The 26,340-nt window shown below is 57.6% G+C and overlaps 15 non-coding genes across 15 annotated transcripts; all 15 read right to left on the minus strand.

Annotated features, from left to right (window-relative positions):
* Positions 1 to 354: 354 nt before the first annotated feature.
* Positions 355 to 473, minus strand: LOC145427809 (5S ribosomal RNA). The gene has a single exon (XR_013908351.1). It is a non-coding gene; the product is annotated as a 5S ribosomal RNA (ribosomal RNA).
* A 1,134-nt stretch (positions 474 to 1,607) lies between these two features.
* LOC145427810 (5S ribosomal RNA) lies at positions 1,608 to 1,726 on the minus strand. Its single transcript, XR_013908352.1, has one exon. It is a non-coding gene; the product is annotated as a 5S ribosomal RNA (ribosomal RNA).
* Positions 1,727 to 3,174: 1,448 nt separating this feature from the next.
* On the minus strand, positions 3,175 to 3,293 carry LOC145426535 (5S ribosomal RNA). Its single transcript, XR_013907245.1, has one exon. It is a non-coding gene; the product is annotated as a 5S ribosomal RNA (ribosomal RNA).
* Positions 3,294 to 5,093: 1,800 nt separating this feature from the next.
* LOC145427811 (5S ribosomal RNA) lies at positions 5,094 to 5,212 on the minus strand. The gene has a single exon (XR_013908353.1). It is a non-coding gene; the product is annotated as a 5S ribosomal RNA (ribosomal RNA).
* A 3,139-nt stretch (positions 5,213 to 8,351) lies between these two features.
* Positions 8,352 to 8,470, minus strand: LOC145426656 (5S ribosomal RNA). Its single transcript, XR_013907366.1, has one exon. It is a non-coding gene; the product is annotated as a 5S ribosomal RNA (ribosomal RNA).
* A 2,124-nt stretch (positions 8,471 to 10,594) lies between these two features.
* LOC145427812 (5S ribosomal RNA) lies at positions 10,595 to 10,713 on the minus strand. The gene has a single exon (XR_013908354.1). It is a non-coding gene; the product is annotated as a 5S ribosomal RNA (ribosomal RNA).
* Positions 10,714 to 11,809: 1,096 nt separating this feature from the next.
* Positions 11,810 to 11,928, minus strand: LOC145426972 (5S ribosomal RNA). The gene has a single exon (XR_013907695.1). It is a non-coding gene; the product is annotated as a 5S ribosomal RNA (ribosomal RNA).
* Positions 11,929 to 13,456: 1,528 nt separating this feature from the next.
* On the minus strand, positions 13,457 to 13,575 carry LOC145426536 (5S ribosomal RNA). The gene has a single exon (XR_013907246.1). It is a non-coding gene; the product is annotated as a 5S ribosomal RNA (ribosomal RNA).
* A 1,447-nt stretch (positions 13,576 to 15,022) lies between these two features.
* On the minus strand, positions 15,023 to 15,141 carry LOC145427814 (5S ribosomal RNA). The gene has a single exon (XR_013908356.1). It is a non-coding gene; the product is annotated as a 5S ribosomal RNA (ribosomal RNA).
* Positions 15,142 to 16,160: 1,019 nt separating this feature from the next.
* Positions 16,161 to 16,279, minus strand: LOC145426537 (5S ribosomal RNA). The gene has a single exon (XR_013907247.1). It is a non-coding gene; the product is annotated as a 5S ribosomal RNA (ribosomal RNA).
* Positions 16,280 to 19,183: 2,904 nt separating this feature from the next.
* Positions 19,184 to 19,302, minus strand: LOC145426667 (5S ribosomal RNA). The gene has a single exon (XR_013907378.1). It is a non-coding gene; the product is annotated as a 5S ribosomal RNA (ribosomal RNA).
* A 1,368-nt stretch (positions 19,303 to 20,670) lies between these two features.
* LOC145426788 (5S ribosomal RNA) lies at positions 20,671 to 20,789 on the minus strand. The gene has a single exon (XR_013907505.1). It is a non-coding gene; the product is annotated as a 5S ribosomal RNA (ribosomal RNA).
* A 900-nt stretch (positions 20,790 to 21,689) lies between these two features.
* On the minus strand, positions 21,690 to 21,808 carry LOC145426538 (5S ribosomal RNA). Its single transcript, XR_013907248.1, has one exon. It is a non-coding gene; the product is annotated as a 5S ribosomal RNA (ribosomal RNA).
* Positions 21,809 to 24,712: 2,904 nt separating this feature from the next.
* LOC145426678 (5S ribosomal RNA) lies at positions 24,713 to 24,831 on the minus strand. The gene has a single exon (XR_013907389.1). It is a non-coding gene; the product is annotated as a 5S ribosomal RNA (ribosomal RNA).
* Positions 24,832 to 26,199: 1,368 nt separating this feature from the next.
* On the minus strand, positions 26,200 to 26,318 carry LOC145426790 (5S ribosomal RNA). The gene has a single exon (XR_013907507.1). It is a non-coding gene; the product is annotated as a 5S ribosomal RNA (ribosomal RNA).
* Between the last annotated feature and the right edge of the window lie 22 nt (positions 26,319 to 26,340).

Genomic DNA, 26,340 nt, shown 5'->3' on the forward strand with positions numbered 1-26,340 from the left:
CATGGTGTGGTGTAAGTGGCCTGAGCAAGAGCCACAGACCCTGGTGTGGTGTAATTGGCCTCAATAGCAACTAATGCCCTGGTGTGGTGTAAGTGGCCTCAGCCAGCAGCCACAGGCCCTGGTGTGGTGTAAGTGGCCTCAGCCAGCAGCCACAGGCCCTGATGTGGTGTAAGTGGCCCCAGCCGGTCACTCAGGCCCTGGTGTGGTGTAGGTGGCATCAGCTAGCAGCACAAGACATTGGAAAACAGCCAAAAGCAATGTCGTTAATGTGCCCTCATTAATGGGCAGCTGCTTTTGGTCTTTTAATACACCCCTTCTCTGGATCAAAAGCTGTTCAATGACATGAAAATGAAAGGCTTACAGCACCAGGTATTCCCAGGTAGTCTCCCATCCAAGTACTAACCAAGCCCAGCCCTGCTTAGCTTCCGAGATCAGACGAGGTCGGGCGTGCTCAGGGTGGTATGGCCGTAAGCTGCTGGCCCCAGCACAATGTCTCAATTTATGGATTCAACTATTTAGGTGGCAAGTACCTGAAGTTACGAAGACAATCCTTTAACCATACCTGCATGTTTGCATAATACCCTAACCCAAAGGCTCAGTTTAGCATTTATCTAACAGCACAGGCCCTGGATTGTTGAAGATGGCCTCAGGAACCAGCACAGGGCCTGGTGTGTTGTACATGGCCACAGCTAGGAGCACAGGGCCTGGTTTGGTGAAAATGGCCTCGGCCAGAAGCGCAGGGCCTGGTGTGATGTGAGTGGCCTGAGCAAGAGCCACAGGCCCTGGTGTGGTGTAAGTGGCCTCAGCCAGAAGCCACAGGCACTGGTGTGGTGTAAGTGGCCTCAGCCAGCAGCCACAGGCCCTGGTGTGGTGTAAGTGGCCTCAGCCAGCAGCCACAGGCCCTGGTGTGGTGTAAGTGGCCTCAGCCAGCAGCCACAGGCCCTGGTGTGGTGTAAGTGGCCTCAGCCAGAGCCACAGGCCCTGGTGTGGTGTAAGTGGCCTCAGCCAGTGCCACAGGCCCTGGTGTGGTGTAAGTGACCTATATAGCAACTAATGCCCTGGTGTGGTGTAACTGGCCTCAGCCAGCAGCCACAGGCCCTGGTGTGGTGTAAGTGGCCTCAGCCACTGCCACAGGCCCTGGTGTGGTGTAAGTGGCCTCAATAGCAACTAAGGCCCTGGTGTGGTGTAGGTGGCCTCAGCCAGCAGCCACAGGCCCTGGTGTGGTGTAAGTGGCCTCAGCCAGTGCCACAGGCCCTGGTGTGGTGTAAGTGGCCTGAGCAAGAGCCACAGACCATGGTGTGGTGTAATTGGTCTCAATAGCAACTAATGCTCTGGTGTGGTGTAAGTGGCCTCAGCCAGCAGCCACAGGCCCTGGTGTGGTGTAAGTGGCCTCAGCCAGCAGCCACAGGCCCTGATGTGGTGTAAGTGGCCCCAGCCGGTCACTCAGGCCCTGGTGTGGTGTAGGTGGCATCAGCTAGCAGCACAAGACATTGGAAAACAGCCAAAAGCAATGTCGTTAATGTGCCCTCATTAATGGGCAGCTGCTTTTGGTCTTTTAATACACCCCTTCTCTGGATCAAAAGCGGTTCAATGACATGAAAATGAAAGGCTTACAGCACCAGGTATTCCCAGGTAGTCTCCCATCCAAGTACTAACCAAGCCCAGCCCTGCTTAGCTTCCGAGATCAGACGAGGTCGGGCGTGCTCAGGGTGGTATGGCCGTAAGCTGCTGGCCCCAGCACAATGTCTCAATTTATGGATTCAACTGATTAGGTGGCAAGTACCTGAAGTTACGAAGACAATCCTTTAACCATACCTGCATGTTTGCATAATACCCTAACCCAAAGGCTCAGTTTAGCATTTATCTAACAGCACAGGCCCTGGATTGTTGAAGATGGCCTCAGGAACCAGCACAGGGCCTGGTGTGTTGTACATGGCCACAGCCAGCAGCACAGGGCCTGGTTTGGTGAAGATGGCCTCGGCCAGAAGCGCAGGGCCTGGTGTGATGTGAGTGGCCTGAGCAAGAGCCACAGGCCCTGGTGTGGTGTAAGTGGCCTCAGCCAGAAGCCACAGGCACTGGTGTGGTGTAAGTGGCCTCAGCCAGCAGCCACAGGCCCTGGTGTGGTGTAAGTGGCCTCAGCCAGCAGCCACAGGCCCTGGTGTGGTGTAAGTGGCCTCAGCCAGTGCCACAGGCCCTGGTGTGGTGTAAGTGGCCTGAGCAAGAGCCACAGACCCTGGTGTGGTGTAATTGGCCTCAATAGCAACTAATGCCCTGGTGAGGTGTAGGTGGCCTCAGCCAGCAGCCACAGGCCCTGGTGTGGTGTAAGTGGCCTCAGCCAGTGCCACAGGCCCTGGTGTGGTGTAAGGGGCCTCAATAGCAACTAATGCCCTGGTGTGGTGTAAGTGGCCTCAGCCAGCAGCCACAGGCACTGGTGTGGTGTAAGTGGCCTCAGCCAGCAGCCACAGGCCCTGGTGTGGTGTAAGTGGCCTCAGCCAGCAGCCACAGGCCCTGGTGTGGTGTAAGTGGCCTGAGCCAGCTGCCACAGGCCCTGGTGTGGTGTAAGTGACCTCAGCCAGCAGCCACAGGCCCTGGTGTGGTGTAAGTGGCCTCAGCCAGCAGCCACAGGCCCTGGTGTGGTGTAAGTGGCCTCAGCCAGTGCCAAAGGCCCTGGTGTGGTGTAAGTGGCCTCAGCCAGTGCCAAAGGCCCTGGTGTGGTGTAAGTGGCCTGAGCAAGAGTCACAGACCCTGGTGTGGTGTAATTGGCCTCAATAGCAACTAATGCCCTGGTGTGGTGTAGGTGGCCTCAGCCAGCAGCCACAGGCCCTGGTGTGGTGTAAGTGGCCTCAGCCAGTGCCACAGGCCCTGGTGTGGTGTAAGTGGCCTCAATAGCAACTAATGCCCTGGTGTGGTGTAAGTGGCCTCAGCCAGCAGCCACAGGCCCTGGTGTGGTGTAAGTGGCCTGAGCAAGAGCCACAGACCCTGGTGTGGTGTAATTGGCCTCAATAGCAACTAAGGCCCTGGTGTGGTGTAGGTGGCCTCAGCTAGCAGCACAAGACATTGGAAAACAGCCAAAAGCAATGTCGTTAATGTGCCCTCATTAATGGGCAGCTGCTTTTGGTCTTTTAATACACCCCTTCTCTGGATCAAAAGCGGTTCAATGACATGAAAATGAAAGGCTTACAGCACCAGGTATTCCCAGGCAGTCTCCCATCCAAGTACTAACCAAGCCCAGCCCTGCTTAGCTTCCGAGATCAGACGAGGTCGGGCGTGCTCAGGGTGGTATGGCCGTAAGCTGCTGGCCCCAGCACAATGTCTCAATTTATGGATTCAACTGATTAGGTGGCAAGTACCTGAAGTTACGAAGACAATCCTTTAACCATACCTGCATGTTTGCATAATACCCTAACCCAAAGGCTCAGTTTAGCATTTATCTAACAGCACAGGCCCTGGATTGTTGAAGATGGCCTCAGGAACCAGCACAGGGCCTGGTGTGTTGTACATGGCCACAGCTAGCAGCACAGGGCCTGGTTTGGTGAAGATGGCCTCGGCCAGAAGCGCAGGGCCTGGTGTGATGTGAGTGGCCTGAGCAAGAGCCACAGGCCCTGGTGTGGTGTAAGTGGCCTCAGCCAGAAGCCACAGGCACTGGTGTGGTGTAAGTGGCCTCAGCCAGCAGCCACAGTCCCTGGTGTGGTGTAAGTGGCCTCAGCCAGCAGCCACAGGCCCTGGTGTGGTGTAAATGGCCTCAGCCAGCAGCCACAGGCCCTGGTGTGGTGTAAGTGGCCTCAGCCAGAGCCACAGGCCATGGTGTGGTGTAAGTGGCCTCAGCCAGTGCCACAGGCCCTGGTGTGGTGTAAGTGGCCTGAGCAAGAGCCACAGACCCTGGTGTGGTGTAATTGGCCTCAATAGCAACTAATGCCCTGGTGTGGTGTAGGTGGCCTCAGCCAGCAGCCACAGGCCCTGGTGTGGTGTAAGTGGCCTCAGCCAGTGCCACAGGCCCTGGTGTGGTGTAAGGGGCCTCAATAGCAACTAATGCCCTGGTGTGGTGTAAGTGGCCTCAGCCAGCAGCCACAGGCCCTGGTGTGGTGTAAGTGACCTCAGCCAGCAGCCACAGGCCCTGGTGTGGTGTAAGTGGCCTCAGCCAGCAGCCACAGGCCCTGGTGTGGTGTAAGTGGCCTCAGCCAGTGCCACAGGCCCTGGTGTGGTGTAAGTGGCCTGAGCAAGAGTCACAGACCCTGGTGTGGTGTAATTGGCCTCAATAGCAACTAATGCCCTGGTGTGGTGTAGGTGGCCTCAGCCAGCAGCCACAGGCCCTGGTGTGGTGTAAGTGGCCTCAGCCAGTGCCACAGGCCCTGGTGTGGTGTAGGGGGCCTCAATAGCAACTAATGCCCTGGTGTGGTGTAAGTGGCCTCAGCCAGCAGCCACAGGCCCTGGTGTGGTGTAAGTGGCCTCAGCCAGAGCCACAGGCCCTGGTGTGGTGTAAGTGGCCTCAGCCAGTGCCACAGGCCCTGGTGTGGTGTAAGTGGCCTGAGCAAGAGCCACAGACCCTGGTGTGGTGTAATTGGCCTCAATAGCAACTAATGCCCTGGTGTGGTGTAGGTGGCCTCAGCCAGCAGCCACAGGCCCTGGTGTGGTGTAAGTGGCCTCAATAGCAACTAATGCCCTGGTGTGGTGTAAGTGGCCTCAGCCAGCAGCCACAGGCCCTGGTGTGGTGTAAGTGGCCTGAGCAAGAGCCACAGACCCTGGTGTGGTGTAATTGGCCTCAATAGCAACTAAGGCCCTGGTGTGGTGTAGGTGGCCTCAGCCAGCAGCCACAGGCCCTGGTGTGGTGTAAGTGGCCTCAGCCAGCAGCCACAGGCCCTGGTGTGGTGTAAGTGGCCTCAGCCAGCAGCCACAGGCCCTGATGTGGTGTAAGTGGCCCCAGCCGGTCACTCAGGCCCTGGTGTGGTGTAGGTGGCATCAGCTAGCAGCACAAGACATTGGAAAACAGCCAAAAGCAATGTCGTTAATGTGCCCTCATTAATGGGCAGCTGCTTTTGGTCTTTTAATACACCCCTTCTCTGGATCAAAAGCGGTTCAATGACATGAAAATGAAAGGCTTACAGCACCAGGTATTCCCAGGTAGTCTCCCATCCAAGTACTAACCAAGCCCAGCCCTGCTTAGCTTCCGAGATCAGACGAGGTCGGGCGTGCTCAGGGTGGTATGGCCGTAAGCTGCTGGCCCCAGCACAATGTCTCAATTTATGGATTCAACTGATTAGGTGGCAAGTACCTGAAGTTACGAAGACAATCCTTTAACCATACCTGCATGTTTGCATAATACCCTAACCCAAAGGCTCAGTTTAGCATTTATCTAACAGCACAGGCCCTGGATTGTTGAAGATGGCCTCAGGAACCAGCACAGGTTCTGGTGTGTTGTACATGGCCACAGCTAGCAGCACAGGGCCTGGTTTGGTGAAGATGGCCTCGGCCAGAAGCGCAGGGCCTGGTGTGATGTGAGTGGCCTGAGCAAGAGCCACAGGCCCTGGTGTGGTGTAAGTGGCCTCAGCCAGAAGCCACAGGCACTGGTGTGGTGTAAGTGGCCTCAGCCAGCAGCCACAGGCCCTGGTGTGGTGTAAGTGGCCTCAGCCAGCAGCCACAGGCCCTGGTGTGGTGTAAGTGGCCTCAGCCAGCAGCCACAGGCCCTGGTGTGGTGTAAGTGGCCTCAGCCAGAGCCACAGGCCCTGGTGTGGTGTAAGTGGCCTCAGCCAGAGCCACAGGCCCTGGTGTGGTGTAAGTGGCCTCAGCCAGTGCCACAGGCCCTGGTGTGGTGTAAGTGGCCTGAGCAAGAGCCACAGACCCTGGTGTGGTGTAATTGGCCTCAATAGCAACTAATGCCCTGGTGAGGTGTAGGTGGCCTCAGCCAGCAGCCACAGGCCCTGGTGTGGTGTAAGTGGCCTCAGCCAGTGCCACAGGCCCTGGTGTGGTGTAAGGGGCCTCAATAGCAACTAATGCCCTGGTGTGGTGTAAGTGGCCTCAGCCAGCAGCCACAGGCACTGGTGTGGTGTAAGTGGCCTCAGCCAGCAGCCACAGGCCCTGGTGTGGTGTAAGTGGCCTCAGCCAGCAGCCACAGGCCCTGGTGTGGTGTAAGTGGCCTGAGCCAGCTGCCACAGGCCCTGGTGTGGTGTAAGTGGCCTCAGCCAGAAGCCACAGGCACTGGTGTGGTGTAAGTGCCCTCAGCCAGCAGCCACAGGCCCTGGTGTGGTGTAAGTGACCTCAGCCAGCAGCCACAGGCCCTGGTGTGGTGTAAGTGGCCTCAGCCAGCAGCCACAGGCCCTGGTGTGGTGTAAGTGGCCTCAGCCAGTGCCACAGGCCCTGGTGTGGTGTAAGTGGCCTGAGCAAGAGTCACAGACCCTGGTGTGGTGTAATTGGCTTCAATAGCAACTAATGCCCTGGTGTGGTGTAGGTGGCCTCAGCCAGCAGCCACAGGCCCTGGTGTGGTGTAAGTGGCCTCAACCAGTGCCACAGGCCCTGGTGTGGTGTAAGGGGCCTCAATAGCAACTAATGCCCTGGTGTGGTGTAAGTGACCTCAGCCAGCAGCCACAGGCACTGGTGTGGTGTAAGTGGCCTCAGCCAGCAGCCACAGGCCCTGGTGTGGTGTAAGTGGCCTCAGCCAGTGCCACAGGCCCTGGTGTGGTGTAAGTGGCCTGAGCAAGAGCCACAGACCCTGGTGTGGTGTAATTGGCCTCAATAGCAACTAAGGCCCTGGTGTGGTGTAAGTGGCCTCAGCCAGAAGCCACAGGCACTGGTGTGGTGTAAGTGGCCTCAGCCAGCAGCCACAGGCCCTGGTGTGGTGTAAGTGGCCTCAGCCAGCAGCCACAGGCCCTGGTGTGGTGTAAGTGGCCTCAGCCAGAGCCACAGGCCCTGGTGTGGTGTAAGTGGCCTGAGCAAGAGCCACAGACCCTGGTGTGGTGTAATTGGCCTCATTAGCAACTAATGCCCTGGTGTGGTGTAGGTGGCCTCAGCCAGGAGCCACAGGCCCTGGTGTGGTGTAAGTGGCCTCAGCCAGCAGCCACAGGCCCTGGTGTGGTGTAAGTGGCCTCAGCCAGTGCCACAGGCCCTGGTGTGGTGTAAGTGGCCTGAGCAAGAGTCACAGACCCTGGTGTGGTGTAATTGGCTTCAATAGCAACTAATGCCCTGGTGTGGTGTAGGTGGCCTCAGCCAGCAGCCACAGGCCCTGGTGTGGTGTAAGTGGCCTCAACCAGTGCCACAGGCCCTGGTGTGGTGTAAGGGGCCTCAATAGCAACTAATGCCCTGGTGTGGTGTAAGTGGCCTCAGCCAGCAGCCACAGGCACTGGTGTGGTGTAAGTGGCCTCAGCCAGCAGCCACAGGCCCTGGTGTGGTGTAAGTGGCCTCAGCCAGTGCCACAGGCCCTGGTGTGGTGTAAGTGGCCTGAGCAAGAGCCACAGACCCTGGTGTGGTGTAATTGGCCTCAATAGCAACTAAGGCCCTGGTGTGGTGTAAGTGGCCTCAGCCAGAAGCCACAGGCACTGGTGTGGTGTAAGTGGCCTCAGCCAGCAGCCACAGGCCCTGGTGTGGTGTAAGTGGCCTCAGCCAGCAGCCACAGGCCCTGGTGTGGTGTAAGTGGCCTCAGCCAGAGCCACAGGCCCTGGTGTGGTGTAAGTGGCCTCAGCCAGTGCCACAGGCCCTGGTGTGGTGTAAGTGGCCTGAGCAAGAGCCACAGACCCTGGTGTGGTGTAATTGGCCTCAATAGCAACTAATGCCCTGGTGTGGTGTAGGTGGCCTCAGCCAGCAGCCACAGGCCCTGGTGTGGTGTAAGTGGCCTCAATAGCAACTAATGCCCTGGTGTGGTGTAAGTGGCCTCAGCCAGCAGCCACAGGCCCTGGTGTGGTGTAAGTGGCCTCAGCCAGCAGCCACAGGCCCTGGTGTGGTGTAAGTGGCCTCAGCCAGCAGCCACAGGCCCTGGTGTGGTGTAAGTGGCCTCAGCCAGTGCCACAGGCCCTGGTGTGGTGTAAGTGGCCTGAGCAAGAGCCACAGACCCTGGTGTGGTGTAATTGGCCTCAATAGCAACTAATGCCCTGGTGTGGTGTAAGTGGCCTCAGCCAGCAGCCACAGGCCCTGGTGTGGTGTAAGTGGCCTCAGCCAGCAGCCACAGGCCCTGATGTGGTGTAAGTGGCCCCAGCCGGTCACTCAGGCCCTGGTGTGGTGTAGGTGGCATCAGCTAGCAGCACAAGACATTGGAAAACAGCCAAAAGCAATGTCGTTAATGTGCCCTCATTAATGGGCAGCTGCTTTTGGTCTTTTAATACACCCCTTCTCTGGATCAAAAGCGGTTCAATGACATGAAAATGAAAGGCTTACAGCACCAGGTATTCCCAGGTAGTCTCCCATCCAAGTACTAACCAAGCCCAGCCCTGCTTAGCTTCCGAGATCAGACGAGTTCGGGCGTGCTCAGGGTGGTATGGCCGTAAGCTGCTGGCCCCAGCAAAATGTCTCAATTTATGGATTCAACTGATTAGGTGGCAAGTACCTGAAGTTACGAAGACAATCCTTTAACCATACCTGCATGTTTGCATAATACCCTAACCCAAAGGCTCAGTTTAGCATTTATCTAACAGCACAGGCCCTGGATTGTTGAAGATGGCCTCAGGAACCAGCACAGGGCCTGGTGTGTTGTACATGGCCACAGCTAGCAGCACAGGGCCTGGTTTGGTGAAGATGGCCTCGGCCAGAAGCGCAGGGCCTGGTGTGATGTGAGTGGCCTGAGCAAGAGCCACAGGCCCTGGTGTGGTCTAAGTCGCCTCAGCCAGAAGCCACAGGCACTGGTGTGGTGTAAGTGGCCTCAGCCAGCAGCCACAGGCCCTGGTGTGGTGTAAGTGGCCTCAGCCAGAAGCCACAGGCACTGGTGTGGTGTAAGTGGCCTCAGCCAGCAGCCACAGGCCCTGGTGTGGTGTAAGTGGCCTCAGCCAGTGCCACAGGCCCTGGTGTGGTGTAAGTGGCCTGAGCAAGAGCCACAGACCCTGGTGTGGTGTAATTGGCCTCAATAGCAACTAATGCCCTGGTGTGGTGTAGGTGGCCTCAGCCAGCAGCCACAGGCCCTGGTGTGGTGTAAGTGGCCTCAGCCAGTGCCACAGGCCCTGGTGTGGTGTAAGGGGCCTCAATAGCAACTAATGCCCTGGTGTGGTGTAAGTGGCCTCAGCCACCAGCCACAGGCACTGGTGTGGTGTAAGTGGCCTCAGCCAGCAGCCACAGGCCCTGGTGTGGTGTAAGTGGCCTCAGCCAGCAGCCACAGGCCCTGGTGTGGTGTAAGTGGCCTGAGCCAGCTGCCACAGGCCCTAGTGTGGTGTAAGTGGCCTCAGCCAGAAGCCACAGGCACTGGTGTGGTGTAAGTGCCCTCAGCCAGCAGCCACACGCCCTGGTGTGGTGTAAGTGACCTCAGCCAGCAGCCAAAGGCCCTGGTGTGGTGTAAGTGGCCTCAGCCAGCAGCCACAGGCCCTGGTGTGGTGTAAGTGGCCTCAGCCAGTGCCACAGGCCCTGGTGTGGTGTAAGTGGCCTGAGCAAGAGTCACAGACCCTGGTGTGGTGTAATTGGCCTCAATAGCAACTAATGCCCTGGTGTGGTGTAGGTGGCCTCAGCCAGCAGCCACAGGCCCTGGTGTGGTGTAAGTGGCCTCAGCCAGTGCCACAGGCCCTGGTGTGGTGTAAGTGGTCTGAGCAAGAGCCACAGGCCCTGGTGTGGTGTAAGTGGCCTCAGCCAGAAGCCACAGGCACTGGTGTGGTGTAAGTGCCCTCAGCCAGCAGCCACAGGCACTGGTGTGGTGTAAGTGACCTCAGCCAGCAGCCACAGGCCCTGGTGTGGTGTAAGTGGCCTCAGCCAGCAGCCACAGGCCCTGGTGTGGTGTAAGTGGCCTCAGCCAGAAGCCACAGGCACTGGTGTGGTGTAAGTGCCCTCAGCCAGCAGCCACAGGCACTGGTGTGGTGTAAGTGACCTCAGCCAGCAGCCACATGCCCTGGTGTGGTGTAAGTGGCCTCAGCCAGCAGCCACAGGCCCTGGTGTGGTGTAAGTGGCCTCAGCCAGTGCCACAGGCCCTGGTGTGGTGTAAGTGGCCTGAGCAAGAGTCACAGACGCTGGTGTGGTGTAATTGGCCTCAATAGCAACTAATGCCCTGGTGTGGTGTAGGTGGCCTCAGCCAACAGCCACAGGCCCTGGTGTGGTGTAAGTGGCCTCAGCCAGTGCCACAGGCCATGGTGTGGTGTAAGTGGCCTGAGCAAGAGCCACAGACCCTGGTGTGGTGTAATTGGCCTCAATAGCAACTAATGCCCTGGTGTGGTGTAAGTGGCCTCAGCCAGCAGCCACAGGCCCTGGTGTGGTGTAAGTGGCCTCAGCCAGCAGCCACAGGCCCTGATGTGGTGTAAGTGGCCCCAGCCGGTCACTCAGGCCCTGGTGTGGTGTAGGTGGCATCAGCTAGCAGCACAAGACATTGGAAAACAGCCAAAAGCAATGTCGTTAATGTGCCCTCATTAATGGGCAGCTGCTTTTGGTCTTTTAATACACCCCTTCTCTGGATCAAAAGCTGTTCAATGACATGAAAATGAAAGGCTTACAGCACCAGGTATTCCCAGGTAGTCTCCCATCCAAGTACTAACCAAGCCCAGCCCTGCTTAGCTTCCGAGATCAGACGAGGTCGGGCGTGCTCAGGGTGGTATGGCCGTAAGCTGCTGGCCCCAGCACAATGTCTCAATTTATGGATTCAAGTGATTAGGTGGCAAGTACCTGAAGTTACGAAGACAATCCTATAACCATAACTGCATGTTTGCATAATACCCTAACCCAAAGGCTCAGTTTAGCATTTATCTAACAGCACAGGCCCTGGATTGTTGAAGATGGCCTCAGGAACCAGCACAGGGCCTGGTGTGTTGTACATGGCCACAGCTAGCAGCACAGGGCCTGGTTTGGTGAAAATGGCCTCGGCCAGAAGCGCAGGGCCTGGTGTGATGTGAGTGGCCTGAGCCAGAAGCCACAGGCACTGGTGTGGTGTAAGTGGCCTCAGCCAGCAGCCACAGGCCCTGGTGTGGTGTAAGTGGCCTCAGCCAGCAGCCACAGGCCCTGGTGTGGTGTAAGTGGCCTCAGCCAGCAGCCACAGGCCCTGGTGTGGTGTAAGTGGCCTCAGCCAGAGCCACAGGCCCTGGTGTGGTGTAAGTGGCCTCAGCCAGTGCCACAGGCCCTGGTGTGGTGTAAGTGGCCTGAGCAAGAGCCAAAGACCCTGGTGTGGTGTAATTGGCCTCAATAGCAACTAATGCCCTGGTGTGGTGTAGGTGGCCTCAGCCAGCAGCCACAGGCCCTGGTGTGGTGTAAGTGGCCTCAATAGCAACTAATGCCCTGGTGTGGTGTAAGTGGCCTCAGCCAGCAGCCACAGGCCCTGGTGTGGTGTAAGTGGCCTGAGCAAGAGCCACAGACCCTGGTGTGGTGTAATTGGCCTCAATAGCAACTAAGACCCTGGTGTGGTGTAGGTGGCCTCAGCCAGCAGCCACAGGCCCTGGTGTGGTGTAAGTGGCCTCAGCCAGCAGCCACAGGCCCTGGTGTGGTGTAAGTGGCCTCAGCCAGCAGCCACAGGCCCTGATGTGGTGTAAGTGGCCCCAGCCGGTCACTCAGGCCCTGGTGTGGTGTAGGTGGCATCAGCTAGCAGCACAAGACATTGGAAAACAGCCAAAAGCAATGTCGTTAATGTGCCCTCATTAATGGGCAGCTGCTTTTGGTCTTTTAATACACCCCTTCTCTGGATCAAAAGCGGTTCAATGACATGAAAATGAAAGGCTTACAGCACCAGGTATTCCCAGGCAGTCTCCCATCCAAGTACTAACCAAGCCCAGCCCTGCTTAGCTTCCAAGATCAGACGAGGTCGGGCGTGCTCAGGGTGGTATGGCCGTAAGCTGCTGGCCCCAGCACAATGTCTCAATTTATGGATTCAACTGATTAGGTGGCAAGTACCTGAAGTTACGAAGACAATCCTTTAACCATACCTGCATGTTTGCATAATACCCTAACCCAAAGGCTCAGTTTAGCATTTATCTAACAGCACAGGCCCTGGTGTGTTGTACATGGCCACAGCTAGCAGCACAGGGCCTGGTTTGGTGAAGATGGCCTCGGCCAGAAGCGCAGGGCCTGGTGTGATGTGAGTGGCCTGAGCAAGAGCCACAGGCCCTGGTGTGGTGTAAGTGGCCTCAGCCAGCAGCCACAGGCCCTGGTGTGGTGTAAGTGGCCTCAGCCAGCAGCCACAGGCCCTGGTGTGGTGTAAATGGCCTCAGCCAGCAGCCACAGGCCCTGGTGTGGTGTAAGTGGCCTCAGCCAGAGCCACAGGCCCTGGTGTGGTGTAAGTGGCCTCAGCCAGTGCCACAGGCCCTGGTGTGGTGTAGGTGGCCTGAGCAAGAGCCACAGACCCTGGTGTGGTGTAATTGGCCTCAATAGCAACTAATGCCCTGGTGAGGTGTAAGTGGCCTCAGCCAGCAGCCACAGGCCCTGGTGTGGTGTAAGTGGCCTCAGCCAGTGCCACAGGCCCTGGTGTGGTGTAAGGGGCCTCAATAGCAACTAATGCCCTGGTGTGGTGTAAGTGGCCTCAGCCAGCAGCCACAGGCACTGGTGTGGTGTAAGTGGCCTCAGCCAGCAGCCACAGGCCCTGGTGTGGTGTAAGTGGCCTCAGCCAGCAGCCACAGGCCCTGGTGTGGTGTAAGTGGCCTGAGCCAGCTGCCACAGGCCCTGGTGTGGTGTAAGTGGCCTCAGCCAGAAGCCACAGGCACTGGTGTGGTGTAAGTGCCCTCAGCCAGCAGCCACAGGCCCTGGTGTGGTGTAAGTGACCTCAGCCAGCAGCCACAGGCCCTGGTGTGGTGTAAGTGGCCTCAGCCAGCAGCCACAGGCCCTGGTGTGGTGTAAGTGGCCTCAGCCAGTGCCAAAGGCCCTGGTGTGGTGTAAGTGGCCTCAGCCAGTGCCAAAGGCCCTGGTGTGGTGTAAGTGGCCTGAGCAAGAGTCACAGACCCTGGTGTGGTGTAATTGGCCTCAATAGCAACTAATGCCCTGGTGTGGTGTAGGTGGCCTCAGCCAGCAGCCACAGGCCCTGGTGTGGTGTAAGTGGCCTCAGCCAGTGCCACAGGCCCTGGTGTGGTGTAAGTGGCCTCAATAGCAACTAATGCCCTGGTGTGGTGTAAGTGGCCTCAGCCAGCAGCCACAGGCCCTGGTGTGGTGTAAGTGGCCTGAGCAAGAGCCACAGACCCTGGTGTGGTGTAATTGGCCTCAATAGCAACTAAGGCCCTGGTGTGGTGTAGGTGGCCTCAGCTAGCAGCACAAGACATTGGAAAACAGCCAAAAGCAATGTCGTTAATGTGCCCTCATTAATGGGCAGCTGCTTTTGGTCTTTTAATACACCCCTTCTCTGGATCAAAAGCGGTTCAATGACATGAAAATGAAAGGCTTACAGCACCAGGTATTCCCAGGCAGTCTCCCATCCAAGTACTAACCAAGCCCAGCCCTGCTTAGCTTCCGAGATCAGACGAGGTCGGGCGTGCTCAGGGTGGTATGGCCGTAAGCTGCTGGCCCCAGCACAATGTCTCAATTTATGGATTCAACTGATTAGGTGGCAAGTACCTGAAGTTACGAAGACAATCCTTTAACCATACCTGCATGTTTGCATAATACCCTAACCCAAAGGCTCAGTTTAGCATTTATCTAACAGCACAGGCCCTGGATTGTTGAAGATGGCCTCAGGAACCAGCACAGGGCCTGGTGTGTTGTACATGGCCACAGCTAGCAGCACAGGGCCTGGTTTGGTGAAGATGGCCTCGGCCAGAAGCGCAGGGCCTGGTGTGATGTGAGTGGCCTGAGCAAGAGCCACAGGCCGTGGTGTGGTGTAAGTGGCCTCAGCCAGAAGCCACAGGCACTGGTGTGGTGTAAGTGGCCTCAGCCAGCAGCCACAGTCCCTGGTGTGGTGTACGTGGCCTCAGCCAGCAGCCACAGGCCCTGGTGTGGTGTAAATGGCCTCAGCCAGCAGCCACAGGCCCTGGTGTGGTGTAAGTGGCCTCAGCCAGAGCCACAGGCCATGGTGTGGTGTAAGTGGCCTCAGCCAGTGCCACAGGCCCTGGTGTGGTGTAAGTGGCCTGAGCAAGAGTCACAGACCCTGGTGTGGTGTAATTGGCCTCAATAGCAACTAATGCCCTGGTGTGGTGTAGGTGGCCTCAGCCAGCAGCCACAGGCCCTGGTGTGGTGTAAGTGGCCTCAGCCAGTGCCACAGGCCCTGGTGTGGTGTAAGGGGCCTCAATAGCAACTAATGCCCTGGTGTGGTGTAAGTGGCCTCAGCCAGCAGCCACAGGCCCTGGTGTGGTGTAAGTGGCCTCAGCCAGAGCCACAGGCCCTGGTGTGGTGTAAGTGGCCTCAGCCAGTGCCACAGGCCCTGGTGTGGTGTAAGTGGCCTGAGCAAGAGCCACAGACCCTGGTGTGGTGTAATTGGCCTCAATAGCAACTAATGCCCTGGTGTGGTGTAGGTGGCCTCAGCCAGCAGCCACAGGCCCTGGTGTGGTGTAAGTGGCCTCAATAGCAACTAATGCCCTGGTGTGGTGTAAGTGGCCTCAGCCAGCAGCCACAGGCCCTGGTGTGGTGTAAGTGGCCTGAGCAAGAGCCACAGACCCTGGTGTGGTGTAATTGGCCTCAATAGCAACTAAGGCCCTGGTGTGGTGTAGGTGGCCTCAGCCAGCAGCCACAGGCCCTGGTGTGGTGTAAGTGGCCTCAGCCAGCAGCCACAGGCCCTGGTGTGGTGTAAGTGGCCTCAGCCAGCAGCCACAGGCCCTGATGTGGTGTAAGTGGCCCCAGCCGGTCACTCAGGCCCTGGTGTGGTGTAGGTGGCATCAGCTAGCAGCACAAGACATTGGAAAACAGCCAAAAGCAATGTCGTTAATGTGCCCTCATTAATGGGCAGCTGCTTTTGGTCTTTTAATACACCCCTTCTCTGGATCAAAAGCGGTTCAATGACATGAAAATGAAAGGCTTACAGCACCAGGTATTCCCAGGTAGTCTCCCATCCAAGTACTAACCAAGCCCAGCCCTGCTTAGCTTCCGAGATCAGACGAGGTCGGGCGTGCTCAGGGTGGTATGGCCGTAAGCTGCTGGCCCCAGCACAATGTCTCAATTTATGGATTCAACTGATTAGGTGGCAAGTACCTGAAGTTACGAAGACAATCCTTTAACCATACCTGCATGTTTGCATAATACCCTAACCCAAAGGCTCAGTTTAGCATTTATCTAACAGCACAGGCCCTGGATTGTTGAAGATGGCCTCAGGAACCAGCACAGGTTCTGGTGTGTTGTACATGGCCACAGCTAGCAGCACAGGGCCTGGTTTGGTGAAGATGGCCTCGGCCAGAAGCGCAGGGCCTGGTGTGATGTGAGTGGCCTGAGCAAGAGCCACAGGCCCTGGTGTGGTGTAAGTGGCCTCAGCCAGAAGCCACAGGCACTGGTGTGGTGTAAGTGGCCTCAGCCAGCAGCCACAGGCCCTGGTGTGGTGTAAGTGGCCTCAGCCAGCAGCCACAGGCCCTGGTGTGGTGTAAGTGGCCTCAGCCAGCAGCCACAGGCCCTGGTGTGGTGTAAGTGGCCTCAGCCAGAGCCACAGGCCCTGGTGTGGTGTAAGTGGCCTCAGCCAGCAGCCACAGGCCCTGGTGTGGTGTAAGTGGCCTCAATAGCAACTAATGCCCTGGTGTGGTGTAAGTGGCCTCAGCCAGCAGCCACAGGCCCTGGTGTGGTGTAAGTGGCCTGAGCAAGAGCCACAGACCCTGGTGTGGTGTAATTGGCCTCAATAGCAACTAAGGCCCTGGTGTGGTGTAGGTGGCCTCAGCCAGCAGCCACAGGCCCTGGTGTGGTGTAAGTGGCCTCAGCCAGCAGCCACAGGCCCTGGTGTGGTGTAAGTGGCCTCAGCCAGCAGCCACAGGCCCTGATGTGGTGTAAGTGGCCCCAGCCGGTCACTCAGGCCCTGGTGTGGTGTAGGTGGCATCAGCTAGCAGCACAAGACATTGGAAAACAGCCAAAAGCAATGTCGTTAATGTGCCCTCATTAATGGGCAGCTGCTTTTGGTCTTTTAATACACCCCTTCTCTGGATCAAAAGCGATTCAATGACATGAAAATGAAAGGCTTACAGCACCAGGTATTCCCAGGCAGTCTCCCATCCAAGTACTAACCAAGCCCAGCCCTGCTTAGCTTCCGAGATCAGACGAGGTCGGGCGTGCTCAGGGTGGTATGGCCGTAAGCTGCTGGCCCCAGCACAATGTCTCAATTTAAGGATTCAACTGATTAGGTGGCAAGTACCTGAAGTTACGAAGACAATCCTTTAACCATACCTGCATGTTTGCATAATACCCTAACCCAAAGGCTCAGTTTAGCATTTATCTAACAGCACAGGCCCTGGATTGTTGAAGATGGCCTCAGGAACCAGCACAGGTTCTGGTGTGTTGTACATGGCCACAGCTAGCAGCACAGGGCCTGGTTTGGTGAAGATGGCCTCGGCCAGAAGCGCAGGGCCTGGTGTGATGTGAGTGGCCTGAGCAAGAGCCACAGGCCCTGGTGTGGTGTAAGTGGCCTCAGCCAGAAGCCACAGGCACTGGTGTGGTGTAAGTGGCCTCAGCCAGCAGCCACAGGCCCTGGTGTGGTGTAAGTGGCCTCAGCCAGAGCCACAGGCCCTGGTGTGGTGTAAGTGGCCTCAGCCAGTGCCACAGGCCCTGGTGTGGTGTAAGTGGCCTGAGCAAGAGCCACAGACCCTGGTGTGGTGTAATTGGCCTCAATAGCAACTAATGCCCTGGTGAGGTGTAGGTGGCCTCAGCCAGCAGCCACAGGCCCTGGTGTGGTGTAAGTGGCCTCAGCCAGTGCCACAGGCCCTGGTGTGGTGTAAGGGGCCTCAATAGCAACTAATGCCCTGGTGTGGTGTAAGTGGCCTCAGCCAGCAGCCACAGGCACTGGTGTGGTGTAAGTGGCCTCAGCCAGCAGCCACAGGCCCTGGTGTGGTGTAAGTGGCCTCAGCCAGCAGCCACAGGCCCTGGTGTGGTGTAAGTGGCCTGAGCCAGCTGCCACAGGCCCTGGTGTGGTGTAAGTGGCCTCAGCCAGAAGCCACAGGCACTGGTGTGGTGTAAGTGCCCTCAGCCAGCAGCCACAGGCCCTGGTGTGGTGTAAGTGACCTCAGCCAGCAGCCACAGGCCCTGGTGTGGTGTAAGTGGCCTCAGCCAGCAGCCACAGGCCCTGGTGTGGTGTAGGTGGCCTCAGCCAGCAGCCACAGGCCCTGGTGTGGTGTAAGTGGCCTCAACCAGTGCCACAGGCCCTGGTGTGGTGTAAGGGGCCTCAATAGCAACTAATGCCCTGGTGTGGTGTAAGTGGCCTCAGCCAGCAGCCACAGGCACTGGTGTGGTGTAAGTGGCCTCAGCCAGCAGCCACAGGCCCTGGTGTGGTGTAAGTGGCCTCAGCCAGTGCCACAGGCCCTGGTGTGGTGTAAGTGGCCTGAGCAAGAGCCACAGACCCTGGTGTGGTGTAATTGGCCTCAATAGCAACTAAGGCCCTGGTGTGGTGTAAGTGGCCTCAGCCAGAAGCCACAGGCACTGGTGTGGTGTAAGTGGCCTCAGCCAGCAGCCACAGGCCCTGGTGTGGTGTAAGTGGCCTCAGCCAGCAGCCACAGGCCCTGGTGTGGTGTAAGTGGCCTCAGCCAGAGCCACAGGCCCTGGTGTGGTGTAAGTGGCCTGAGCAAGAGCCACAGACCCTGGTGTGGTGTAATTGGCCTCATTAGCAACTAATGCCCTGGTGTGGTGTAGGTGGCCTCAGCCAGGAGCCACAGGCCCTGGTGTGGTGTAAGTGGCCTCAGCCAGCAGCCACAGGCCCTGGTGTGGTGTAAGTGGCCTCAGCCAGTGCCACAGGCCCTGGTGTGGTGTAAGTGGCCTGAGCAAGAGTCACAGACCCTGGTGTGGTGTAATTGGCTTCAATAGCAACTAATGCCCTGGTGTGGTGTAGGTGGCCTCAGCCAGCAGCCACAGGCCCTGGTGTGGTGTAAGTGGCCTCAACCAGTGCCACAGGCCCTGGTGTGGTGTAAGGGGCCTCAATAGCAACTAATGCCCTGGTGTGGTGTAAGTGGCCTCAGCCAGCAGCCACAGGCACTGGTGTGGTGTAAGTGGCCTCAGCCAGCAGCCACAGGCCCTGGTGTGGTGTAAGTGGCCTCAGCCAGTGCCACAGGCCCTGGTGTGGTGTAAGTGGCCTGAGCAAGAGCCACAGACCCTGGTGTGGTGTAATTGGCCTCAATAGCAACTAAGGCCCTGGTGTGGTGTAAGTGGCCTCAGCCAGAAGCCACAGGCACTGGTGTGGTGTAAGTGGCCTCAGCCAGCAGCCACAGGCCCTGGTGTGGTGTAAGTGGCCTCAGCCAGCAGCCACAGGCCCTGGTGTGGTGTAAGTGGCCTCAGCCAGAGCCACAGGCCCTGGTGTGGTGTAAGTGGCCTCAGCCAGTGCCACAGGCCCTGGTGTGGTGTAAGTGGCCTGCGCAAGAGCCACAGACCCTGGTGTGGTGTAATTGGCCTCAATAGCAACTAATGCCCTGGTGTGGTGTAGGTGGCCTCAGCCAGCAGCCACAGGCCCTGGTGTGGTGTAAGTGGCCTCAATAGCAACTAATGCCCTGGTGTGGTGTAAGTGGCCTCAGCCAGCAGCCACAGGCCCTGGTGTGGTGTAAGTGGCCTCAGCCAGCAGCCACAGGCCCTGGTGTGGTGTAAGTGGCCTCAGCCAGCAGCCACAGGCCCTGGTGTGGTGTAAGTGGCCTCAGCCAGTGCCACAGGCCCTGGTGTGGTGTAAGTGGCCTGAGCAAGAGCCACAGACCCTGGTGTGGTGTAATTGGCCTCAATAGCAACTAATGCCCTGGTGTGGTGTAAGTGGCCTCAGCCAGCAGCCACAGGCCCTGGTGTGGTGTAAGTGGCCTCAGCCAGCAGCCACAGGCCCTGATGTGGTGTAAGTGGCCCCAGCCGGTCACTCAGGCCCTGGTGTGGTGTAGGTGGCATCAGCTAGCAGCACAAGACATTGGAAAACAGCCAAAAGCAATGTCGTTAATGTGCCCTCATTAATGGGCAGCTGCTTTTGGTCTTTTAATACACCCCTTCTCTGGATCAAAAGCGGTTCAATGACATGAAAATGAAAGGCTTACAGCACCAGGTATTCCCAGGTAGTCTCCCATCCAAGTACTAACCAAGCCCAGCCCTGCTTAGCTTCCGAGATCAGACGAGTTCGGGCGTGCTCAGGGTGGTATGGCCGTAAGCTGCTGGCCCCAGCAAAATGTCTCAATTTATGGATTCAACTGATTAGGTGGCAAGTACCTGAAGTTACGAAGACAATCCTTTAACCATACCTGCATGTTTGCATAATACCCTAACCCAAAGGCTCAGTTTAGCATTTATCTAACAGCACAGGCCCTGGATTGTTGAAGATGGCCTCAGGAACCAGCACAGGGCCTGGTGTGTTGTACATGGCCACAGCTAGCAGCACAGGGCCTGGTTTGGTGAAGATGGCCTCGGCCAGAAGCGCAGGGCCTGGTGTGATGTGAGTGGCCTGAGCAAGAGCCACAGGCCCTGGTGTGGTCTAAGTGGCCTCAGCCAGAAGCCACAGGCACTGGTGTGGTGTAAGTGGCCTCAGCCAGCAGCCACAGGCCCTGGTGTGGTGTAAGTGGCCTCAGCCAGAAGCCACAGGCACTGGTGTGGTGTAAGTGGCCTCAGCCAGCAGCCACAGGCCCTGGTGTGGTGTAAGTGGCCTCAGCCAGTGCCACAGGCCCTGGTGTGGTGTAAGTGGCCTGAGCAAGAGCCACAGACCCTGGTGTGGTGTAATTGGCCTCAATAGCAACTAATGCCCTGGTGTGGTGTAGGTGGCCTCAGCCAGCAGCCACAGGCCCTGGTGTGGTGTAAGTGGCCTCAATAGCAACTAATGCCCTGGTGTGGTGTAAGTGGCCTCGGCCAGCAGCCACAGGGCCTGGTGTGATAGGAGTGGCCTGAGCAAGAGCCACAGGCCCTGGTGTGGAGTAAGTGGCCTGAGCAAGAGCCACAGGCCCTGGTGTGGTGTAAGTGGCCTCAGCCAGAGCCACAGGCCCTGGTGTGGTGTAAGTGGCCTCAGAAGCAAATAAGGCCGTGGTGTGGTGTAAGTGGCCTCAGCCAGAGCCACAGGCCCTGGTGTGGTGTAAGTGGCCTCAATAGCAACTAAGGCCCTGGTGTGGTGTAAGTGGCCTCATCCAGCAGCCACAGGCCTTGGTGTGGTGTAAGTCGCCTCATCCAGCAGCCACAGGCCCTGGTGTGGTAAAAGTGGCCTGAGCAAGAGCCACAGACCCTGGTGTGGTGTAATTGGCCTCAATAGCAAGTAAGGCCCTGGTGTGGTGTAGGTGGCCTCAGCCAGCAGCCACAGGCCCTGGTGTGGTGTAAGTGGCCTCAGCCAGCAACCACAGGCCCTGATGTGGTGTAAGTGGCCCCAGCCGGTCACTCAGGCCCTGGTGTGGTGTAAGTGGCATCAGCTAGCAGCACAAGACATTGGAAAACAGCCAAAAGCAATGTCGTTAATGTGCCCTCATTAATGGGCAGCTGCTTTTGGTCTTTTAATACACCCCTTCTCTGGATCAAAAGCGGTTCAATGACATGAAAATGAAAGGCTTACAGCACCAGGTATTCCAAGGAAGTCTCCCATCCAAGTACTAACCAAGCCCAGCCCTGCTTAGCTTCCGAGATCAGACGAGGTCGGGCGTGCTCAGGGTGGTATGGCCGTAAGCTGCTGGCCCCAGCACAATGTCTCAATTTATGGATTCAACTGATTAGGTGGCAAGTACCTGAAGTTACGAAGACAATCCTATAACCATACCTGCATGTTTGCATAATACCCTAACCCAAAGGCTCAGTTTAGCATTTATCCAACAGCACAGGCCCTGGATTGTTGAAGATGGCCTCAGGAACCAGAACAGGGCCTGGTGTGTTGTACATGGCCACAGCTAGCAGCACAGGGCCTGGTTTGGTGAAGATGGCCTCGGCCAGAAGCACAGGGCCTGGTGTGATATGAGTGGCCTGAGCAAGAGCCACAGGCCCTGGTGTGGAGTAAGTGGCCTGAGCAAGAGCCACAGGCCCTGGTGTGGTGTAAGTGGCCTGAGCAAGAGCAACAGGCCCTGGTGTGGTGTAATTGGCCTCAATAGCAACTAAGGCCCTGGTGTGGTGTATGTGACCTCAGCCAGCAGCCACAGGCCCTGGTGTGGTGTAAGTGGCCTCAGAAGCAAATAAGGCCGTGGTGTTGTGTATGTGGCCTCAGCCAGCAGCCACAGGCCCTTGGTGTGGTGTAAGTGGCCTCAGCCAGCAGCCACAGGCCCTGGTGTGGTGTGGGTGGCCTCAGCCAGCAGCCACAGGCCCTGGTGTGGTGTAAGTGGCCTCAGCCAGCAGCCACAGGCCCTGGTGTGGTGTAAGTGGCCTCAGCCAGCAGCCACAGGCCCTGATGTGGTGTAAGTGGCCCCAGCCGGTCACTCAGGCCCTGGTGTGGTGTAGGTGGCATCAGCTAGCAGCACAAGACATTGGAAAACAGCCAAAAGCAATGTCGTTAATGTGCCCTCATTAATGGGCAGCTGCTTTTGGTCTTTTAATACACCCCTTCTCTGGATCAAAAGCGATTCAATGACATGAAAATGAAAGGCTTACAGCACCAGGTATTCCCAGGCAGTCTCCCATCCAAGTACTAACCAAGCCCAGCCCTGCTTAGCTTCCGAGATCAGACGAGGTCGGGCGTGCTCAGGGTGGTATGGCCGTAAGCTGCTGGCCCCAGCACAATGTCTCAATTTAAGGATTCAACTGATTAGGTGGCAAGTACCTGAAGTTACGAAGACAATCCTTTAACCATACCTGCATGTTTGCATAATACCCTAACCCAAAGGCTCAGTTTAGCATTTATCTAACAGCACAGGCCCTGGATTGTTGAAGATGGCCTCAGGAACCAGCACAGGTTCTGGTGTGTTGTACATGGCCACAGCTAGCAGCACAGGGCCTGGTTTGGTGAAGATGGCCTCGGCCAGAAGCGCAGGGCCTGGTGTGATGTGAGTGGCCTGAGCAAGAGCCACAGGCCCTGGTGTGGTGTAAGTGGCCTCAGCCAGAAGCCACAGGCACTGGTGTGGTGTAAGTGGCCTCAGCCAGCAGCCACAGGCCCTGGTGTGGTGTAAGTGGCCTCAGCCAGAGCCACAGGCCCTGGTGTGGTGTAAGTGGCCTCAGCCAGTGCCACAGGCCCTGGTGTGGTGTAAGTGGCCTGAGCAAGAGCCACAGACCCTGGTGTGGTGTAATTGGCCTCAATAGCAACTAATGCCCTGGTGAGGTGTAGGTGGCCTCAGCCAGCAGCCACAGGCCCTGGTGTGGTGTAAGTGGCCTCAGCCAGTGCCACAGGCCCTGGTGTGGTGTAAGGGGCCTCAATAGCAACTAATGCCCTGGTGTGGTGTAAGTGGCCTCAGCCAGCAGCCACAGGCACTGGTGTGGTGTAAGTGGCCTCAGCCAGCAGCCACAGGCCCTGGTGTGGTGTAAGTGGCCTCAGCCAGCAGCCACAGGCCCTGGTGTGGTGTAAGTGGCCTGAGCCAGCTGCCACAGGCCCTGGTGTGGTGTAAGTGGCCTCAGCCAGAAGCCACAGGCACTGGTGTGGTGTAAGTGCCCTCAGCCAGCAGCCACAGGCCCTGGTGTGGTGTAAGTGACCTCAGCCAGCAGCCACAGGCCCTGGTGTGGTGTAAGTGGCCTCAGCCAGCAGCCACAGGCCCTGGTGTGGTGTAGGTGGCCTCAGCCAGCAGCCACAGGCCCTGGTGTGGTGTAAGTGGCCTCAACCAGTGCCACAGGCCCTGGTGTGGTGTAAGGGGCCTCAATAGCAACTAATGCCCTGGTGTGGTGTAAGTGGCCTCAGCCAGCAGCCACAGGCACTGGTGTGGTGTAAGTGGCCTCAGCCAGCAGCCACAGGCCCTGGTGTGGTGTAAGTGGCCTCAGCCAGTGCCACAGGCCCTGGTGTGGTGTAAGTGGCCTGAGCAAGAGCCACAGACCCTGGTGTGGTGTAATTGGCCTCAATAGCAACTAAGGCCCTGGTGTGGTGTAAGTGGCCTCAGCCAGAAGCCACAGGCACTGGTGTGGTGTAAGTGGCCTCAGCCAGCAGCCACAGGCCCTGGTGTGGTGTAAGTGGCCTCAGCCAGCAGCCACAGGCCCTGGTGTGGTGTAAGTGGCCTCAGCCAGAGCCACAGGCCCTGGTGTGGTGTAAGTGGCCTGAGCAAGAGCCACAGACCCTGGTGTGGTGTAATTGGCCTCATTAGCAACTAATGCCCTGGTGTGGTGTAGGTGGCCTCAGCCAGGAGCCACAGGCCCTGGTGTGGTGTAAGTGGCCTCAGCCAGCAGCCACAGGCCCTGGTGTGGTGTAAGTGGCCTCAGCCAGTGCCACAGGCCCTGGTGTGGTGTAAGTGGCCTGAGCAAGAGTCACAGACCCTGGTGTGGTGTAATTGGCTTCAATAGCAACTAATGCCCTGGTGTGGTGTAGGTGGCCTCAGCCAGCAGCCACAGGCCCTGGTGTGGTGTAAGTGGCCTCAACCAGTGCCACAGGCCCTGGTGTGGTGTAAGGGGCCTCAATAGCAACTAATGCCCTGGTGTGGTGTAAGTGGCCTCAGCCAGCAGCCACAGGCACTGGTGTGGTGTAAGTGGCCTCAGCCAGCAGCCACAGGCCCTGGTGTGGTGTAAGTGGCCTCAGCCAGTGCCACAGGCCCTGGTGTGGTGTAAGTGGCCTGAGCAAGAGCCACAGACCCTGGTGTGGTGTAATTGGCCTCAATAGCAACTAAGGCCCTGGTGTGGTGTAAGTGGCCTCAGCCAGAAGCCACAGGCACTGGTGTGGTGTAAGTGGCCTCAGCCAGCAGCCACAGGCCCTGGTGTGGTGTAAGTGGCCTCAGCCAGCAGCCACAGGCCCTGGTGTGGTGTAAGTGGCCTCAGCCAGAGCCACAGGCCCTGGTGTGGTGTAAGTGGCCTCAGCCAGTGCCACAGGCCCTGGTGTGGTGTAAGTGGCCTGCGCAAGAGCCACAGACCCTGGTGTGGTGTAATTGGCCTCAATAGCAACTAATGCCCTGGTGTGGTGTAGGTGGCCTCAGCCAGCAGCCACAGGCCCTGGTGTGGTGTAAGTGGCCTCAATAGCAACTAATGCCCTGGTGTGGTGTAAGTGGCCTCAGCCAGCAGCCACAGGCCCTGGTGTGGTGTAAGTGGCCTCAGCCAGCAGCCACAGGCCCTGGTGTGGTGTAAGTGGCCTCAGCCAGCAGCCACAGGCCCTGGTGTGGTGTAAGTGGCCTCAGCCAGTGCCACAGGCCCTGGTGTGGTGTAAGTGGCCTGAGCAAGAGCCACAGACCCTGGTGTGGTGTAATTGGCCTCAATAGCAACTAATGCCCTGGTGTGGTGTAAGTGGCCTCAGCCAGCAGCCACAGGCCCTGGTGTGGTGTAAGTGGCCTCAGCCAGCAGCCACAGGCCCTGATGTGGTGTAAGTGGCCCCAGCCGGTCACTCAGGCCCTGGTGTGGTGTAGGTGGCATCAGCTAGCAGCACAAGACATTGGAAAACAGCCAAAAGCAATGTCGTTAATGTGCCCTCATTAATGGGCAGCTGCTTTTGGTCTTTTAATACACCCCTTCTCTGGATCAAAAGCGGTTCAATGACATGAAAATGAAAGGCTTACAGCACCAGGTATTCCCAGGTAGTCTCCCATCCAAGTACTAACCAAGCCCAGCCCTGCTTAGCTTCCGAGATCAGACGAGTTCGGGCGTGCTCAGGGTGGTATGGCCGTAAGCTGCTGGCCCCAGCAAAATGTCTCAATTTATGGATTCAACTGATTAGGTGGCAAGTACCTGAAGTTACGAAGACAATCCTTTAACCATACCTGCATGTTTGCATAATACCCTAACCCAAAGGCTCAGTTTAGCATTTATCTAACAGCACAGGCCCTGGATTGTTGAAGATGGCCTCAGGAACCAGCACAGGGCCTGGTGTGTTGTACATGGCCACAGCTAGCAGCACAGGGCCTGGTTTGGTGAAGATGGCCTCGGCCAGAAGCGCAGGGCCTGGTGTGATGTGAGTGGCCTGAGCAAGAGCCACAGGCCCTGGTGTGGTCTAAGTGGCCTCAGCCAGAAGCCACAGGCACTGGTGTGGTGTAAGTGGCCTCAGCCAGCAGCCACAGGCCCTGGTGTGGTGTAAGTGGCCTCAGCCAGAAGCCACAGGCACTGGTGTGGTGTAAGTGGCCTCAGCCAGCAGCCACAGGCCCTGGTGTGGTGTAAGTGGCCTCAGCCAGTGCCACAGGCCCTGGTGTGGTGTAAGTGGCCTGAGCAAGAGCCACAGACCCTGGTGTGGTGTAATTGGCCTCAATAGCAACTAATGCCCTGGTGTGGTGTAGGTGGCCTCAGCCAGCAGCCACAGGCCCTGGTGTGGTGTAAGTGGCCTCAATAGCAACTAATGCCCTGGTGTGGTGTAAGTGGCCTCGGCCAGCAGCCACAGGGCCTGGTGTGATAGGAGTGGCCTGAGCAAGAGCCACAGGCCCTGGTGTGGAGTAAGTGGCCTGAGCAAGAGCCACAGGCCCTGGTGTGGTGTAAGTGGCCTCAGCCAGAGCCACAGGCCCTGGTGTGGTGTAAGTGGCCTCAGAAGCAAATAAGGCCGTGGTGTGGTGTAAGTGGCCTCAGCCAGAGCCACAGGCCCTGGTGTGGTGTAAGTGGCCTCAATAGCAACTAAGGCCCTGGTGTGGTGTAAGTGGCCTCATCCAGCAGCCACAGGCCTTGGTGTGGTGTAAGTCGCCTCATCCAGCAGCCACAGGCCCTGGTGTGGTAAAAGTGGCCTGAGCAAGAGCCACAGACCCTGGTGTGGTGTAATTGGCCTCAATAGCAAGTAAGGCCCTGGTGTGGTGTAGGTGGCCTCAGCCAGCAGCCACAGGCCCTGGTGTGGTGTAAGTGGCCTCAGCCAGCAACCACAGGCCCTGATGTGGTGTAAGTGGCCCCAGCCGGTCACTCAGGCCCTGGTGTGGTGTAAGTGGCATCAGCTAGCAGCACAAGACATTGGAAAACAGCCAAAAGCAATGTCGTTAATGTGCCCTCATTAATGGGCAGCTGCTTTTGGTCTTTTAATACACCCCTTCTCTGGATCAAAAGCGGTTCAATGACATGAAAATGAAAGGCTTACAGCACCAGGTATTCCAAGGAAGTCTCCCATCCAAGTACTAACCAAGCCCAGCCCTGCTTAGCTTCCGAGATCAGACGAGGTCGGGCGTGCTCAGGGTGGTATGGCCGTAAGCTGCTGGCCCCAGCACAATGTCT

The sequence above is a fragment of the Astatotilapia calliptera genome, chromosome 3 (genome assembly GCF_964374335.1).
Source record: "Astatotilapia calliptera chromosome 3, fAstCal68.1, whole genome shotgun sequence".
NCBI lineage: Eukaryota > Metazoa > Chordata > Actinopteri > Cichliformes > Cichlidae > Astatotilapia > Astatotilapia calliptera.